This window comes from Lolium rigidum, chromosome 3 (assembly GCF_022539505.1).
Source record: "Lolium rigidum isolate FL_2022 chromosome 3, APGP_CSIRO_Lrig_0.1, whole genome shotgun sequence".
NCBI lineage: Eukaryota > Viridiplantae > Streptophyta > Magnoliopsida > Poales > Poaceae > Lolium > Lolium rigidum.
In genome coordinates, this window is record NC_061510.1 from 124,411,775 (window position 1) to 124,426,848 (window position 15,074).

Below are 15,074 nucleotides of genomic sequence, written 5' to 3' on the forward strand. Positions count from 1 at the left end.
ATTTCATGTCAGAAATTTGTCATTTTTGTCCAGGGCGCATACAATGACATTTTGCAACGAAATTTTACACGGTGGTGCGTGCCATGGTCAGGTACATGCATGATTTTTTCCGGAATTTTTTGACAAGTTTTCGATTTGTTTTAATTTTTCGAAAAAACCGGGAGCAAATGCTCCCGGGAGCCAAAACGCCGCTCAGGTTTATTTGGATCTAGCAAAATGTTGTAAATGTTGTACTTCATGTCAAAATCGAAACCTTTATATATGGATCAGTATGCTACCTCACTGTTGTCTCCTTTGTTTATTTGGACGGACAGCATTTGATTTGTCACACATTTATCTAGATTAATTAAGAAATGGCTTCTATTTAGTTGTAAACGTCATGCATGATGTGTCTCCTCCATGTATCCATTAAATCTATCATCTTTATATAGTGTAATAATCATGAATGTAACTCTGGTAAAATATAAGGGGAAATACAAGTTCAATATCCCATCGGCTTGGCAAACTGAGCTTGGCTCTGGTGGTTAGGTTCCTTGTGGTGGAACCAACCCACCCATGTTTAATTCCTAGACTTGGCATGGGTGTTTGCATTTACCTCGATTAATTTTAGGATTTATCGGCACTTTGCTTTCAGTGGTAGACATGCCCGTCAACAGCGAGGCGCCAATGGTGACTTCGTCAACCTCAAGATATGCCGGCTCGGTCCCTCGGAGGTGCTCATAGGGGTAGGGTGTGCGTTCATAGGGTGAGTGTACGTGCGTATTTGTGAGCGTCTGCGTTGTACTATGTTCTCAAAAAAAAATTCCATTGGTGTGAAATGAAAAAAATCTGGTCATTATAGTTTTCAAATACACGCTAGTATAAATCGGACCTTTTAAATCCCGCAGGGCACACAAGGGACCTATTCCGTGTGTTGCGCGGACAAAGCTAACCCTCTAGAAAGCTGACCGTCTTCCTTGGCTTAGCCGGCAGAAAGGCTTACATATCACATGAAAAAATAGATGAGGGCCATGTGTGACTTTTCCCAAACGGTTCCAAAAGGAAGAACCGTCACCATATATCTGCAAGTTCGCATACAGTAATTAGATGTAAATCGTTTTTATGTAATTACCTACGATTTACTTCTGGTGTCATTTTTCCTGATAGCTATCTCAAACGCTTTTTGCACTTTGGTCGTGTGTAGGGCTTTCCCACATATTTTTTTGTCCAAAATGGTTCAGAAATAATTTTCAAACATATTGGGGGTAAAGGGTGTTATAATTTTCATCACTTAAGTAATTTTGGGGAATAAATAATTATTAATCGACGGGCGATGAACTGAAGAAGCGGCCTCCTCAACTGCATATTTGTAACGCACAAGTTTAGTTATTCTTGCTCCCTTTTTGCTAGTATTAGATCTTCTTTCGCATGAAATAGCCACCAGTATTTAACGGATCCAAGGGGATTATCTATATCCATGTACGGATGAAGCCAGATCTCCCTCGGTGGCAGTAATTTTACCGATTTTAGATGGATATTAATCTCGCCATTAATGCTTAGCCGATTTATTAGGATTTTCTTGTTTTCGCTCCTGCTCTTGTTCAGTAGGGTTTTCATTTTGTTTCGATGTAGGATTTTCATTGTCCACTTTTGATCAGGTAGGAATGGCACCCATGGTTGTCATTGACATTACAAGTGCTAGCGATGCCGACAACGAGCGTCCTGTTCAACATAGAGTGCGACAACCGATTAATCATTTTGTGGACTTGTGTGTACTGTTATCTTGTAATTAGAAAAAAATCTTCATGCTTATGTATATTATATGTAGGCCATTATATTAAAACATAAAATTTGATTGAGTGTCACATCGTGTATGCGAGTTACCTAGATATAACTAGGTCACAATTCAGTCAGCTTTGTATGTTTGCCGGATGAAAAGGTCAAATGCCATCGTTGCCAAAATCACGATGCTAAGTAATTGTAGCAACTCGTGGTTAATGTACTTGGAATCTCCTATTGACAATGTAGATATGGAAACTAGTAATTAACTACATATTCATGATTTTATTTCTGTTTCGATACTTCTCAGTCAACTACACAAGGAAGTACCTCCTGGACTTTCACATTGAAGAAGATAGATTGCTAATGGACAAATGTTCCCCTCACTTCATCCAGACTGAGAAATATGTTTGGCTGAAGGTATACAAGACTAGGGATATGGGCATTTTAACCACTGGCAAGGTTGATGTTGCGAAGGCCATTGAACTGCAGGAGGAAACAATCTGCATATTCGAGTTCATCATTGAAAATAGTATCGGCTGCAAAGTTATAACACCTCTGTGAGATGTATATGGGTCAATGTGTTATGATGTGTATTGGTCGTCAATGCTAAACTTAAGTTGTAAAATGGTTGATGGGCGATGGACTGAAGAAGCTGCCTCCTCAAATGCATATCTACATCGTACAAAGTTAGTTACTATTGCTCCATTTTTTTTGCTAGTATTGGATACTCTTTCGCACGAAATAGCCTCCAATATTTATCGGATTCGATGGAATTATTTATATTCAAGTGTAGATGAAGCTATATCTCCCTCGGACCCGTAGTAGTTGTAGATATTAATCCCCCATCCAACTTTAGCCAATTTAGTAGGGTTTTCTTGTTTTCATTCTTGCTCTTATTTAGTAGGGTTTTCATTTTGTTTAGATGTAGGATTTTCATTGGTCACTTTTGATAAGGTAGCTATGTCACTCACGGTTGTCGATCATTGACATGAGTGGTAGCGATGCCGATGTCTTGCTAGCACCATGTTTAGCGTAGAGTGCGACAGCCAAAATGAATCGAAGTTTATCCTCAAGGTTTGATTAATCATTTTTGTGGACTTGTGTGTACAGTTTTCTTGTAATTACCACAAATTCTTCATGCTTCGGTATATTATATGTAGGACCTTATATTAAAATAAAAAATTCTCTGATTGTCACATCTTATATGCCAATTATTTAGAGATGACTAGGTCACAATTCAATCTGCTTAGGAGGAGTATGCATGAAGGTGTTCCTTACATTCCTTTGTATGTTTGTCAGATGAAAAAGTCAAATGTCTTGGTTGGAAAAATCAAGATGGTAACAAATTATAGCAAGCCATGGTCAAGGGTACTTGGAATTTCCTATTGATAATGTAGATATAGTAACTAGTAATTACCTACATATTCATATTTTTATTTCTATTTCAGCATTTCTCAGTCAGGTCTACAAGAAGGTGCCTCCTAGACTTTTATATTGAAGAAGATGGATTATCAAGGACGCATGGTTCCCTCACTTCATTGAGACCGAGAAATATGTCTGGTTGAAGGTAGACAAGACTAGCGATACAGTGAGGAAACAATCTGCAAATTTAAGTTTATCGTTGAAAATATCGTTTGCCTAGTTATAACCCCTATGTGAGATGAACATGGGTTAATATCTTATGATGCGTCCTGGTCATCAGTGTTGAACTTAATTTATGAACTGGTCGACAGGCGACGAACTAAATAAGCTGCCTCCTCGACAGCTTATCTGCAGTGCACAAGGTTAGTTAATATTGCTCCATTTTCTTCTAGTATTAAATCTACTTTTGAACATAATAGCTTCCAATACTTACCGGATTTGAGGGGATTGTTGATCTCCAAGTGTAGATGAAGCTAGATATCCCTCGGATCTGCAGTTGTTGTACGGATTTTAGATAGATCCCATAGAAATCTTAGCTCATTCATTAGGGTTTTATTATTTTCACTCTTGCTCTTATTTAAAAGGGTTTTTATTTTGTCGAGATGTATACTAGTAGGAAAACCATTATGCTATCATTTCTACCGCCAGCGCACCAAAATGTTTGTACGCCTGGGCTACGTATCGCCATGGTACAAAAAATTTATGTGCCAGTAGTACCAGGATACTGTTGGCGTACCAGAAATATGATATGCTAGCGGTAAGTGCAGGCCAGATTACAACTTGTACCACGACATACCGTTGGCGTGCCCCTTCTTCGGTATGCGAGCAGTATATTCTTACCGTCGGCGTACTGGAACCTTATCCCCACCACTGCTCCCTTCTCCCCACAACCCGCCGCTAGCGCACCTTACCCTGCCCCTCCTTCGACTGGCTGATACGTCCAAAACGTATCTACTTTCCCGAACACTTTTACTATTGTTTTGCCTCTAATTTGTGTATTTTGGATACAACTAACACGGACTAACGCTGTTTTCAGCAGAATTGCCCTGGTGTCTTGTTTTTGTGCAGAAACTCAACTTTCAGGAAAATCCCCGGGATTAATTCCAATGGGCCTATTTTCACCGAAGATTAACGGAGCCAGAAGGGCAGGCCAGGGGGAGGCTCAGGGCCTCCACACCATAGGCCGGCGCGGCCTGGGAGGGGGGCGCGCCGCCTTATGGTGTGGCCCCCTCGGCCAGCCTCCGACGCCCCCCTTTGGACTACTTAACGTCTTCGACCTAAAAACGCACGGGGGTTAGACGAAATCGCCAGAAGACATCCAGAACACCGCCGCCATCGCGAAACTCCATCTCGGGACCAGAAACTCCGTTCTGGCACTCCGTCGGGACGAGGAATTGGAGGAGATCATCGCCATCATCACCACCGACGCCTCTCCATCAACCAGCCATGTTTCCCCCATCCATGTGTGAGTAATTCCCCCGCTGTAGGCTGAAGGGGATGGTAGGGATTGGATGAGATTGGTCATGTAATAGCATAAGATAGTTAGGACATAGTGCCTAGTATCCGTAGTTGGTACTTTTATGATATTGTTGCAACTTGTTATGCTTAATGCTTGTCACTAGGGCCCGAGTGCCATGATTTCAGATCTGAACATGTTATTGTTTCATGATGATATGCATTGTTTTATGATCTTACCTGCAAGTTGTATACACGTATTGCTGTCCGGAACCCGAGGCCCCAAAGTGACAGATATTGGGACAACCAAAGGGGAAGGCGGTTATATGAGGATCACATGTGTTCACAGAGTGTTAATGCTTTGCTCCGGTGCTCTATTAAAAGGAGTACCTTAATTTCCAGTAGATTCCCTAGAGGCCCGGCTGCCACCGGCTGGTAGGACAAATGATGTTGTGCAAGTTTCTCACTGCGAGCACGTACGACTAAATATGGAACACATGCCTATGAATTGATTAGTACTTGGATACCGCTTTATTATTATCTGCAAATGCCCTACCTTGATTGTTACATGAGTTTCTCTCATCCATGCAACGCCCGTTCATCCATCCCTGTGCCTACAGTATTTTAATCCTGTTGTTTACTATAATCACTACTGCTGTCTTTGTTACACTGCTGCTGATATTTCACTACGGCTACTGCTATAAAACTGTTACTACTGATAAACTCTTGCGAGCAAGTACTGTTTCCAGGTGCAGCTGAATTGACAACTCCGCTGTTAAGGCTTACAAATATTCTTTGGCTCCCCTTGTGTCGAATCAATAAATTGGGTTTTACTTCCCTCGAAGACTGTTGCGATCTCCTATACTTGTGGGTCATCAAAACTATTTTCTGGCGCCGTTGCCGGGGAGCATAGCTTTATTTGCAAGTTCACTTGGATTGATATTGTTCGCTGCAAATTCTCCATCATGGGTAAACCTCGCGATACTAAAGTCGCCATATTACCATCCACTACAAGAAAAGGTACAACTCTGAGTACCTCTGCTGCTCTTGATTCACCATTTGTGATAAGTAAACTTGTTTCACCACCACAAGCTTCAAATGCTGGTACTTCTGCTGAATCTGAAAATTCCTCTTATAATTTTGATGATGCTTCTACTGTGCTTGATAATGATGGTTCATTAGGATCTTTTCTAGATGCTACAATTGCTAGGTCTAGACAAATTGAAAATACTGAAATTTCTAATGAAAATGCTGCTACACCTGTTAATTCACCTGAGTCTGTTGAATACTCTAGTGATGATCTTGATGAAGATTATGTAGAACTTGATGATGATTTCATTGATAAATGCAATGCTACTACTGGTACAAGTAATATTAAAAAGCTTCTTGCACAACATACTTTTAGATATAAACTGTCTCCTGATCCTAAATTTGCCACATCTCCTATAAACATTAAGGATAAGGATTATAATTTTTCTCTTGATTTATCTCATATATCTATTGTTGAGAAAACACCTTTTTGTGGTACTGAAAAAGAAAGTGTTGTAGAACACATGATTGAGCTGTCTACTCTGAGTAGCTTGTTTTCTGATGATGTTAAGAAGCGTACTTATTTCGTTGCTAAATTTTTTCCTTTCTCATTAAAGGATGATGCTAAAACTTGGTATAATAGTTTGCCACCTGATTCTATTGATAGTCCAAGTGATTTTCTTGATGTTTTCTTTCGGAAATACTTTCCTGCTAGTGCTCAACATATTGCTTTGCAGAGAATTTATAATTTTTACCAGGAAGATGGAGAGAAATTGCCTGAGGCTTGGGCGAGATTTTGCTCTCTTATCAGAGCTCGGCCTGGACATGATCTGGAAACGCATGATTTACTTGATATATTTTATAGTGGACTAACCATTGAGTCTACGTCATACCTGGATAGTTGTGCTGGTTGTGTTTTCAGGAAAAGAACTCCAGACGACGCTGAAGAATTATTTGCTAGAATAGGCCGGAATCATGATGATTGGGCTACACCTGAACCAACCCCGACACCAATATTGAAGAAGAGGGGTATGATTAAATTAAATGATGAAGATATGAGGGAAGCCAAGAAATCTCTTAAAGAGAAGGGTATTAAATCCGAAGATGTGAAGAATTTACCTCCCATAGAAGATTTATGCAAAATAACTCCCCCTTCATCCATGATTGAGGTACACTCTCTTCAACGCTTTACTAGGGAAGATATTCCGTATTCAAAACCTCCTGATCAATGCTTATATGAGTTTGATAATTATATTGTTAAGCAAAATAATTTTAATATGAGAGTAGAGAATCATTTAATGGAAAATTCTCGAGCTATTAGTGAATTGCATGGTATTGTGGAGAGAACCTCCAATGATGTTAAGATGCTTGTTAAACATTTTCATATGGTTCAAACTCAAATTGATCAACTCACTAAAGTGCAAAATGACTTGTTAAAAAATAGATCTAAGAAAAACATGCTTATGAAGTAACAACTAGAGGCGGTGTTTCTACCCAGGATCCTTTATATCCTGAAGGGCATCCCAAAAGAGTTGAACAAGATTCTCAACGAACTAAAACTAGTGCTCCATCTAAGAAAAAGAAAAAGAAACATAAAACTGTTGTAGAATCCTCTGAGACTGTTAATGATCCTAATAGTATTTCTATTTTCTGATGCTGAAACTAAAAGTGGTAATGAACATGATAAAGATAATGATAAGAATGATGCTTCTGATAAAGAAGAGGTTGAAGAAGAACCTGAAAAGCATGCTAAAAATAAAAAGTATACTAAAGAAGATTTTATTGCTAAGAAACATGGTAATGAAAGGGAACCTTGGGTTCAAAAGCAAATGCATTTTCCTGCTAAGAAACTAAAATCAAAGGAAGAAGAACACTATAACAAATTTTGTGATTGGATGAAACCTTTGTTCCTGCAAATCCCTTTGACTGATGCTATTAAATTGCCTCCTTATTCAAAGTATATGAAAGATATTGTCTCTAACAAAAGGAAAATTCCTAATGAGGAGATTTCCACTATGCCTGCTAATTACTCTTTCAATGGCAAAGTTTCAAAGAAGCTTGGCGACCCAGGTATACCGACTATTCCTTGTTCCATCAAGAATAATTATGTTAGAACTTCTCTATGTGATTTGGGAGCAGGTGTTAGTGTTATGCCTTTTTCTCTTTATAAGAGACTTTATTTAGATAAGTTGATACCAACTGATATATCTTTGCAAATGGCTGATAAATCTACTGCTATTCCTGTTGGTATATGTGAGGATGTTCCTGTTCAAGTTACTAATAATTGCTTAATATCAACTGATTTTGTTGTGTTGGAAATGCCTGAAGATGATAATATGTCTATTATTCTTGGGAGACCTTTTATTAACAACGCAGGGGCTGTTATTGATTGCAATAAAGGAAAAGTTACTTTCAATGTTGATGACAAGGAGCATACTGATGTCTACGGGTGCTTCTATTCTTGTAGACAGTGTTGGGCCTCCAAGAGCAAAGGTTTGTAGAACAGCAGCAAGTTTCCCTTAAGTGGATCACCCAAGGTTTATCGAACTCAGGGAGGAAGAGGTCAAAGATATCCATCTCAAGCAACCCTGCAATCACGATACAAGAAGTCTCTTGTGTCCCCAACACACCTAATACACTTGTCAGATGTATAGGTGCACTAGTTCGGCGAAGAGATAGTGAAATACAAGTAGTATGAATGAATATGAGCAGTAGTAACGGCGCCAGAAAAGTGCTTGCTGGCGTGCAGTTGATGGTAATAATATTGCAGGAAGTAAAGATGCAGTAAAACAGTAAACAAGCAATGATTGCAGTATTTGGAAACAAGGCCTAGGGATCATACTTTCACTAGTGGACACTCTCAACATTGATCACATAAATAAATAAGTTCTCTTCCTTTGTGCTACATATACTCTTGTTTGATAATGAACACCTTTCGTTGTGTAGGGCTACAAGAGCACCTCAATGCCGGAGTTAACAAGCTCCACAACATTCGACATTCATATTTAAGTAACCTTTAGAGCATAATAGATCTTTGCAATTTAAACCGAGTACTAACATAGCATGAACACTGTCACCATCACACTATGAAAGGAGAATAAATCACATCAATACTATCATACTAATAATTAACTCCATAACCTACAAGAGATTATGATCATAACCTACGCCAAGAACTTCATGATGCACACATTGTCACCTTTACACCATGGAGGAGGAATAGACTACTTTAATAACATCACAAGAGTAGCACATAGACTAATAGTGATACAAAACTCATATGAATCTCAATCATGTAAGGCAGCTCATGAGATCATTGTATTGAAGTACATAGGAGAGAGATTAACCACATAGCTACCGGTACAGCCCTTAGCCTCGATGGAGAACTACTCCCTCCTCATGGGAGACAGCAGCGTTGATGGAGATGGCGGTGATGTCGATGGAGGAGCCTTCCGGGGGCACTTCCCCGTCCCGGCGGCGTGCCGGAACAGAGACTCCTGTCCCCCAGATCTTGGCTTCGCGATGGCGGCGGCTCTGGAAGGTTTCTCGTACCGTGGCTTTTCCGTCTCGATGTTTTAGGTCAGGGACCTTTAAATAGGCGAAGAGGCAGAGTCGGAGGGCTGACGAGGCGACGACACAGTAGGGGGGCGCGGCCCACCCCCTGGCCGCGCCAGCCTATCATCTGGGGCCCATGGGGCCCTCCTCTGGCGGCTCTCGGGTGTTCTGGAAGCTTCGTGTGATTCTAAGATGATGGGCGTTGATTTCGTCCGATTCCGAGAATATTTCCTTACTAGGATTTCTGAAACCAAAAACAGCAGAAAACAGCAACTGGCCCTTCGGCATCTCGTCAATAGGTTAGTTCCGGAAAACGCATAAATATGGCATATAATGTGTATAAAAATGTGAGTATCATCATAAAAGTAGCATGGAACATAAGAAATTATAGATACGTTTGGGACGTATCAAGCATCCCCAAGCTTAGTTCCTACTCGCCCTCGAGTAGGTAAACGATAACAAAGATAATTTACGAAGTGACATGCTATCATAATCTTGATCATACTATTGTAAAGCATATGAGATGAATGCAGCGATTCGAAGCAATGATGAAGATAATGAGTAAACAAATGAATCATACAGCAAAGACTTTTCATGAATAATACTTTCAAGACAAGCATCAATAAGACTTGCATAAGAGTTACTCATAAAGCAATATATTCAAAGTAAAAGGCATTGAAGCAACACAAAGGAGATATAAGTTTCAGCAGTTGCTTTCAACTTCAACATATATATATCTTATGGATAATTGTCAACACAAAGCAATATAACAAGTGCAATAGGTAAACATGTAAGAATCAATGCACACAGTTGATACAAGTGTTTGCTTCTAAGATAGAAAGAATAGGCAAACTGACTCAACAATAAAGTAAAAGATAGGCCCTTCGCGAGAGGAAGCATTGATCACTATATTTGTGCTAGAGCTTTTCATTTTGAAAACAAGAAACAATTTCGTCAACGGTAGTAATAAAGCATATGTGTTATGTATAAAACATCTTATAAGTTGCAAGCCTCATGCATAGTATACTAATAGTGCTCGCACCTTGTCCTAATTAGCTTGGATTAACACCGATTATCATTGCATAGCATATGTTTCAACCAAGTGTCACAAAGGGGTACCTCTATGCCGCCTGTACAAAGGTCTAAGGAGAAAGCTCGCATTGGATTTCTCGCTTTTGATTATTCTCAACTTAGACATCCATACCGGGACAACATAGACAACGAGATAATGGACTCCTCTTTAATGCATAAGCATTTAACAACAATTAATATTCTCATAAGAGATTGAGGATTAGTTGTCCAAACTGAAACTTCCACCATGAATCATGGCTTTAGTTAGCGGCCCAATGTTCTTCTCTAACAATATGCATACTCAAACCATTTCATTGCGAAAACCGCCCTTACTTCAGACAAGACGAACATGCATAGCAACTCACATGATATTCAACAAAGGTAAAAGAGTTGATGGCGTCCCCAGAAAACATGGTTACCGCTCAACAAGCAACTTATTAAGAAATAAGACACATAAGTACATATTCTTCACCACAATAGTTTTTAAGGCTATTTGTCCCATGAGCTATATATTGCAAAGGTAAAGAATATAAATTTTAAAGGTAGCACTCAAGTAATTTACTTTGGAATGGCGGAAAAATACCATGTAGTAGGTAGGTATGGTGGACACAAATGGCATGGTTATTGGCTCAAGGATTTGGATGCACGAGAAGAATTCCTCTCAATACAAGGCTAGGCTAGCAAGGTTGTTTGAAGCAAACTCAAGTATAAAAGGTGCAGCAAAGCTCACATATGAACATATTGTAACTATTATAAGACTTTACATTGTCTCCTTGTTGTTCAAACACCTCAACCGAGAAAATATCTAGACTCTAGAGATCAATCATGCAAACCAAATTTTAACAAGCTCTATGTAGTTATTCATTAATGGGTACAAGGTACATGATGCAAGAGCTTAAACATGATCTATATGAGCACAAAAATTGCCAAGTATCAAATTATTCAAAACATTATACCATTTACCACATGCAGCATTTTCTGTTTCCAACCATATAACAATTAACGAAGCAGTTTCAACCTTCACCATGAACATTATGAGCTAAGAACACATGTGTTCATATGAACCAGCGGAGCGTGTCTCTCTCCCACACAAGCATTTATTCAGAGAATGAAAATAACAAAACGAAAATAAAAGCACACGGACGCTCCAAGTAAAGTACATAAAATGTGACTGAATAAAAATATAGTTTCAAGAGAAATGACTCGATAAGTTGTCGATGAAGAAGGGGATGCCTTGGGCATCCCCAAGCTTAGATGCTTGAGTCTTCTTGAAATATCCAGGGATGAACCACGGGGGCATCCCCAAGCTTAGACTCTTCACTCTTCTTGATCATAGTATATCATCCTCCTCTCTTGACCCTTGAAAACTTCCTCCACACCAAACTTAAAACAAACTCATTAGAGGGTTAGTGCATAATAAAAAATTCACATATTCAGAGGTGACACAATCATTCTTAACACTTCTGGACATTGCTCAAAGCTACTGGAAGGTAATGGAACAAAGAAATCCATCCAACACAGCGAAAGAGGCAATGCGAAATAAAAGGCAGAATCTGTCAAAACAGAACAGTCCGTAAAGACGAATTTTAAAGAGGCACCAGACTTGCTCAGATGAAAATGCTCAAATTGAATGAAAGTTGCGTACATATCTGAGGATCATGCACGTAAATTGGCAGATTTTTCTGAGTTACCTACAGAGAATCATACCCAAATTCGTGACAGCAAGAAATCTGTTTCTGCGCAGTAATCCAAATCTAGTATTGACTTTACTATCAAAGACTTTACTTGGAACAACAATGCAATAAAATAAAGATAAGGAGAGGTTGCTACAGTAGTAACAACTTCCAAGACTCAAATATAAAACAAAATTGCTGTAGTAAAATAAAGACATGGGTTATCTCCCAAGAAGTGCTTTCTTTATAGCCATTAAGATGGGCTCAGCAGTTTTAATGATGCACTCGCAAGACATAAGAGTTGAAGCAAAAGAGAGCATCAAAAGGTAAGTTCAAAGCAAATTTAAGCCTAACATGCTTCCTATGCATAGGAATCTTGCAAATAAACAAATTCATGAAGCATGATGCAACAAGCATAGAAAGGCAACACAAGCACAATTTCAAGATTTTCAGCATATAGAGAGGTGTTTTAGTAACATGAAAACTTCTACAACCATATTTTCCTCTCTCATAATAACTTTCAGTAGCATCATGAGCAAACTCAACAATATAAGTATCACATAAAGCATTCTTATTCACATGCATAAAAGTATCATTACTCTCCACATAAGCATAATCAGTTTTATTAGTTGTAGTGGGAGCAAATTCAACAAAGTAGCTATCATTATTATTCTCATCATCAAATATAGGAGGCATATTATAATCATAACAAACTTTATCCTCCATAGTAGGTGGCAACAAAAGACCACTATCATTATAATCATCATATATGGGAGGCATATCATAATCAACATAAACTTTCTCCTCAATACCCGGAGGGCTAAAGAGATCATTTTCATCAAAACCGACCTCCCCAAGCTTAGAATTTTATATATCATTATCAACAATGGTGTTCAAAGCGTTCATACTAATATTACTACTAGCATGCAAATAAGGTTCCATAGGTTTTTTAATTTTCGCATTAAACCATTCATGTCTTGACTCGGGAAATAGTACAAAAAGCTCACAGATGTTTTCCATTATGCCTTACTAGTGTTTAACAAGAAACAAAAAGATGCAATTGCGGGATCTAAATGAAATAGCTTCGAGCACACACACAACGGCAACAGAAAAGTACTTAGTTACCTGGGACCGGAGTATGAGCGCCTTTTACCTTTCCTCCCCGGCAACAGCGCCAGAAAAGTGCTTGATGTCTACGAGTGCTTCTATTCTTGTAGACAGTGTTGGGCCTCCAAGAGCAGAGGTTTGTAGAACAGCAGCAAGTTTCCCTTAAGTGGATCACCCAAGGTTTATCGAACTTAGGGAGGAAGAGGTCGAAGATATCCCTCTCAAGCAACCACTGCAATCACGATACAAGAAGTCTCTTGTGTCCCCAACACACCTAATACACTTGTCGGATGTATAGGTGCACTAGTTCGGCGAAGAGATAGTGAAATACAAGTAGTATGAATGAATATGAGCGAGTAGTAACGGCGCCGAGAAAAGTGCTTGCTGGCGTGCGGTTGATGGTAGTAATATTGCAGGAAGTAAAGATGCAGTAAAACAATAAACAAGCGATGATTGCAGTATTTGGAAACAAGGCCTAGGGATCATAATTTCACTAGTGGACACTCTCAACATTGATCACATAAATAAATAAGTTCTCTTCCTTTGTGCTACATATACTCTTGTTTGATAATGAACACCTTTCGTTGAGTAGGGCTACAAGAGCACCTCAATGCCGGAGTTAACAAGCTCCACAACATTCGACATTCATATTTAAGTAACCTTTAGAGCATAATAGATCTTTGCAATTTAAACCGAGTACTAACATAGCATGCACACTGTCACCATCACACTATGAAGGGGGAATAAATCACATCAATACTATCATAGTAATAATTAACTCCATAACCTACAAGAGATTATGATCATAACCTACGCCAAGTACTACATGATGCACACACTGTCACCTTTACACCATGGAGGAGGAATAGACTACTTTAATAACATCACAAGAGTAGCACATAGACTAATAGTGATACAAAACTCATATGAATCTCAATCATGTAAGGCAGCTCATGAGATCATTGTATTGAAGTACATAGGAGAGAGATTAACCACATAGCTACCCGTACAGCCCTTAGCCTCGATGGAGAACTACTCCCTCCTCATGGGAGACAGCAGCGTTGATGAAGATGGCGGTGATGTCGATGGAGGAGCCTTCCGGGGGCACTTCCCCGTCCCGGCGGCGTGCCGGAACAGAGACTCTTGTCCCCCAGATCTTGGCTTCGCGATGGCGGCGGCTGCTGGAAGGTTTCTCGTACGCGTGGCTTTTCCGTATCGAGGTTTTAGGTCGGGGACCTTTAAATAGGCGAAGAGGCGGAGTCGAAGGGCCGACGAGGCGACGACACGGTAGGGGGCGCGGCCCACCCACGGCCGCGCCAGCCTATCATCCGGGGCCCACGGGGCCCTCCTCCGGCGGCTCTCGGGTGTTCTAGAAGCTTCGTGTGATTCTAAGATGCTTGGGCGTTGATTTCGTCCGATTCCGAGAATATTTCCTTACTAGGATTTCGAAACCAAAAACAGCAGAAAACGACAGCGGCCCTTCGGCATCTTGTCAATAGGTTAGTTCCGGAAAACGCATAAATATGACATATAATGTGTATAAAACATGTGAGTATCATCATAAAAGTAGCATGGAACATAAGAAATTATAGATACGTTTGGGACGTATCACATACCGTTTATTTTCCCAAGAGGATTGATAAAGTATGTGGAGTTAATACAATTTCTAATGTGAGAACTATCAAAGTGGGAGCTATTGATTGTCCTATATATGAGCCTAAGCAAGGATATCAAAGTATTATGATTGGATCCATATCAATTCAATATAAGGTAACATGATTGATTTGAGGTTTATTTCTTCTTATGTCATGTAAGATTTATTTGGTGGCAAGACTTGATCAACCTTGTTAACAAGTACATTTTATATGCATAGAAGAGCTAAACAACATTTCTTTCTTCCTCCACTTGTTTTACTTGCTGTAGCACTACTTGTTTTGCAAGATGTTTTAGATTGATCTCCACTTAGGCCAAAAGCCTAAGCTTGGGGGGAGGTATACCGGC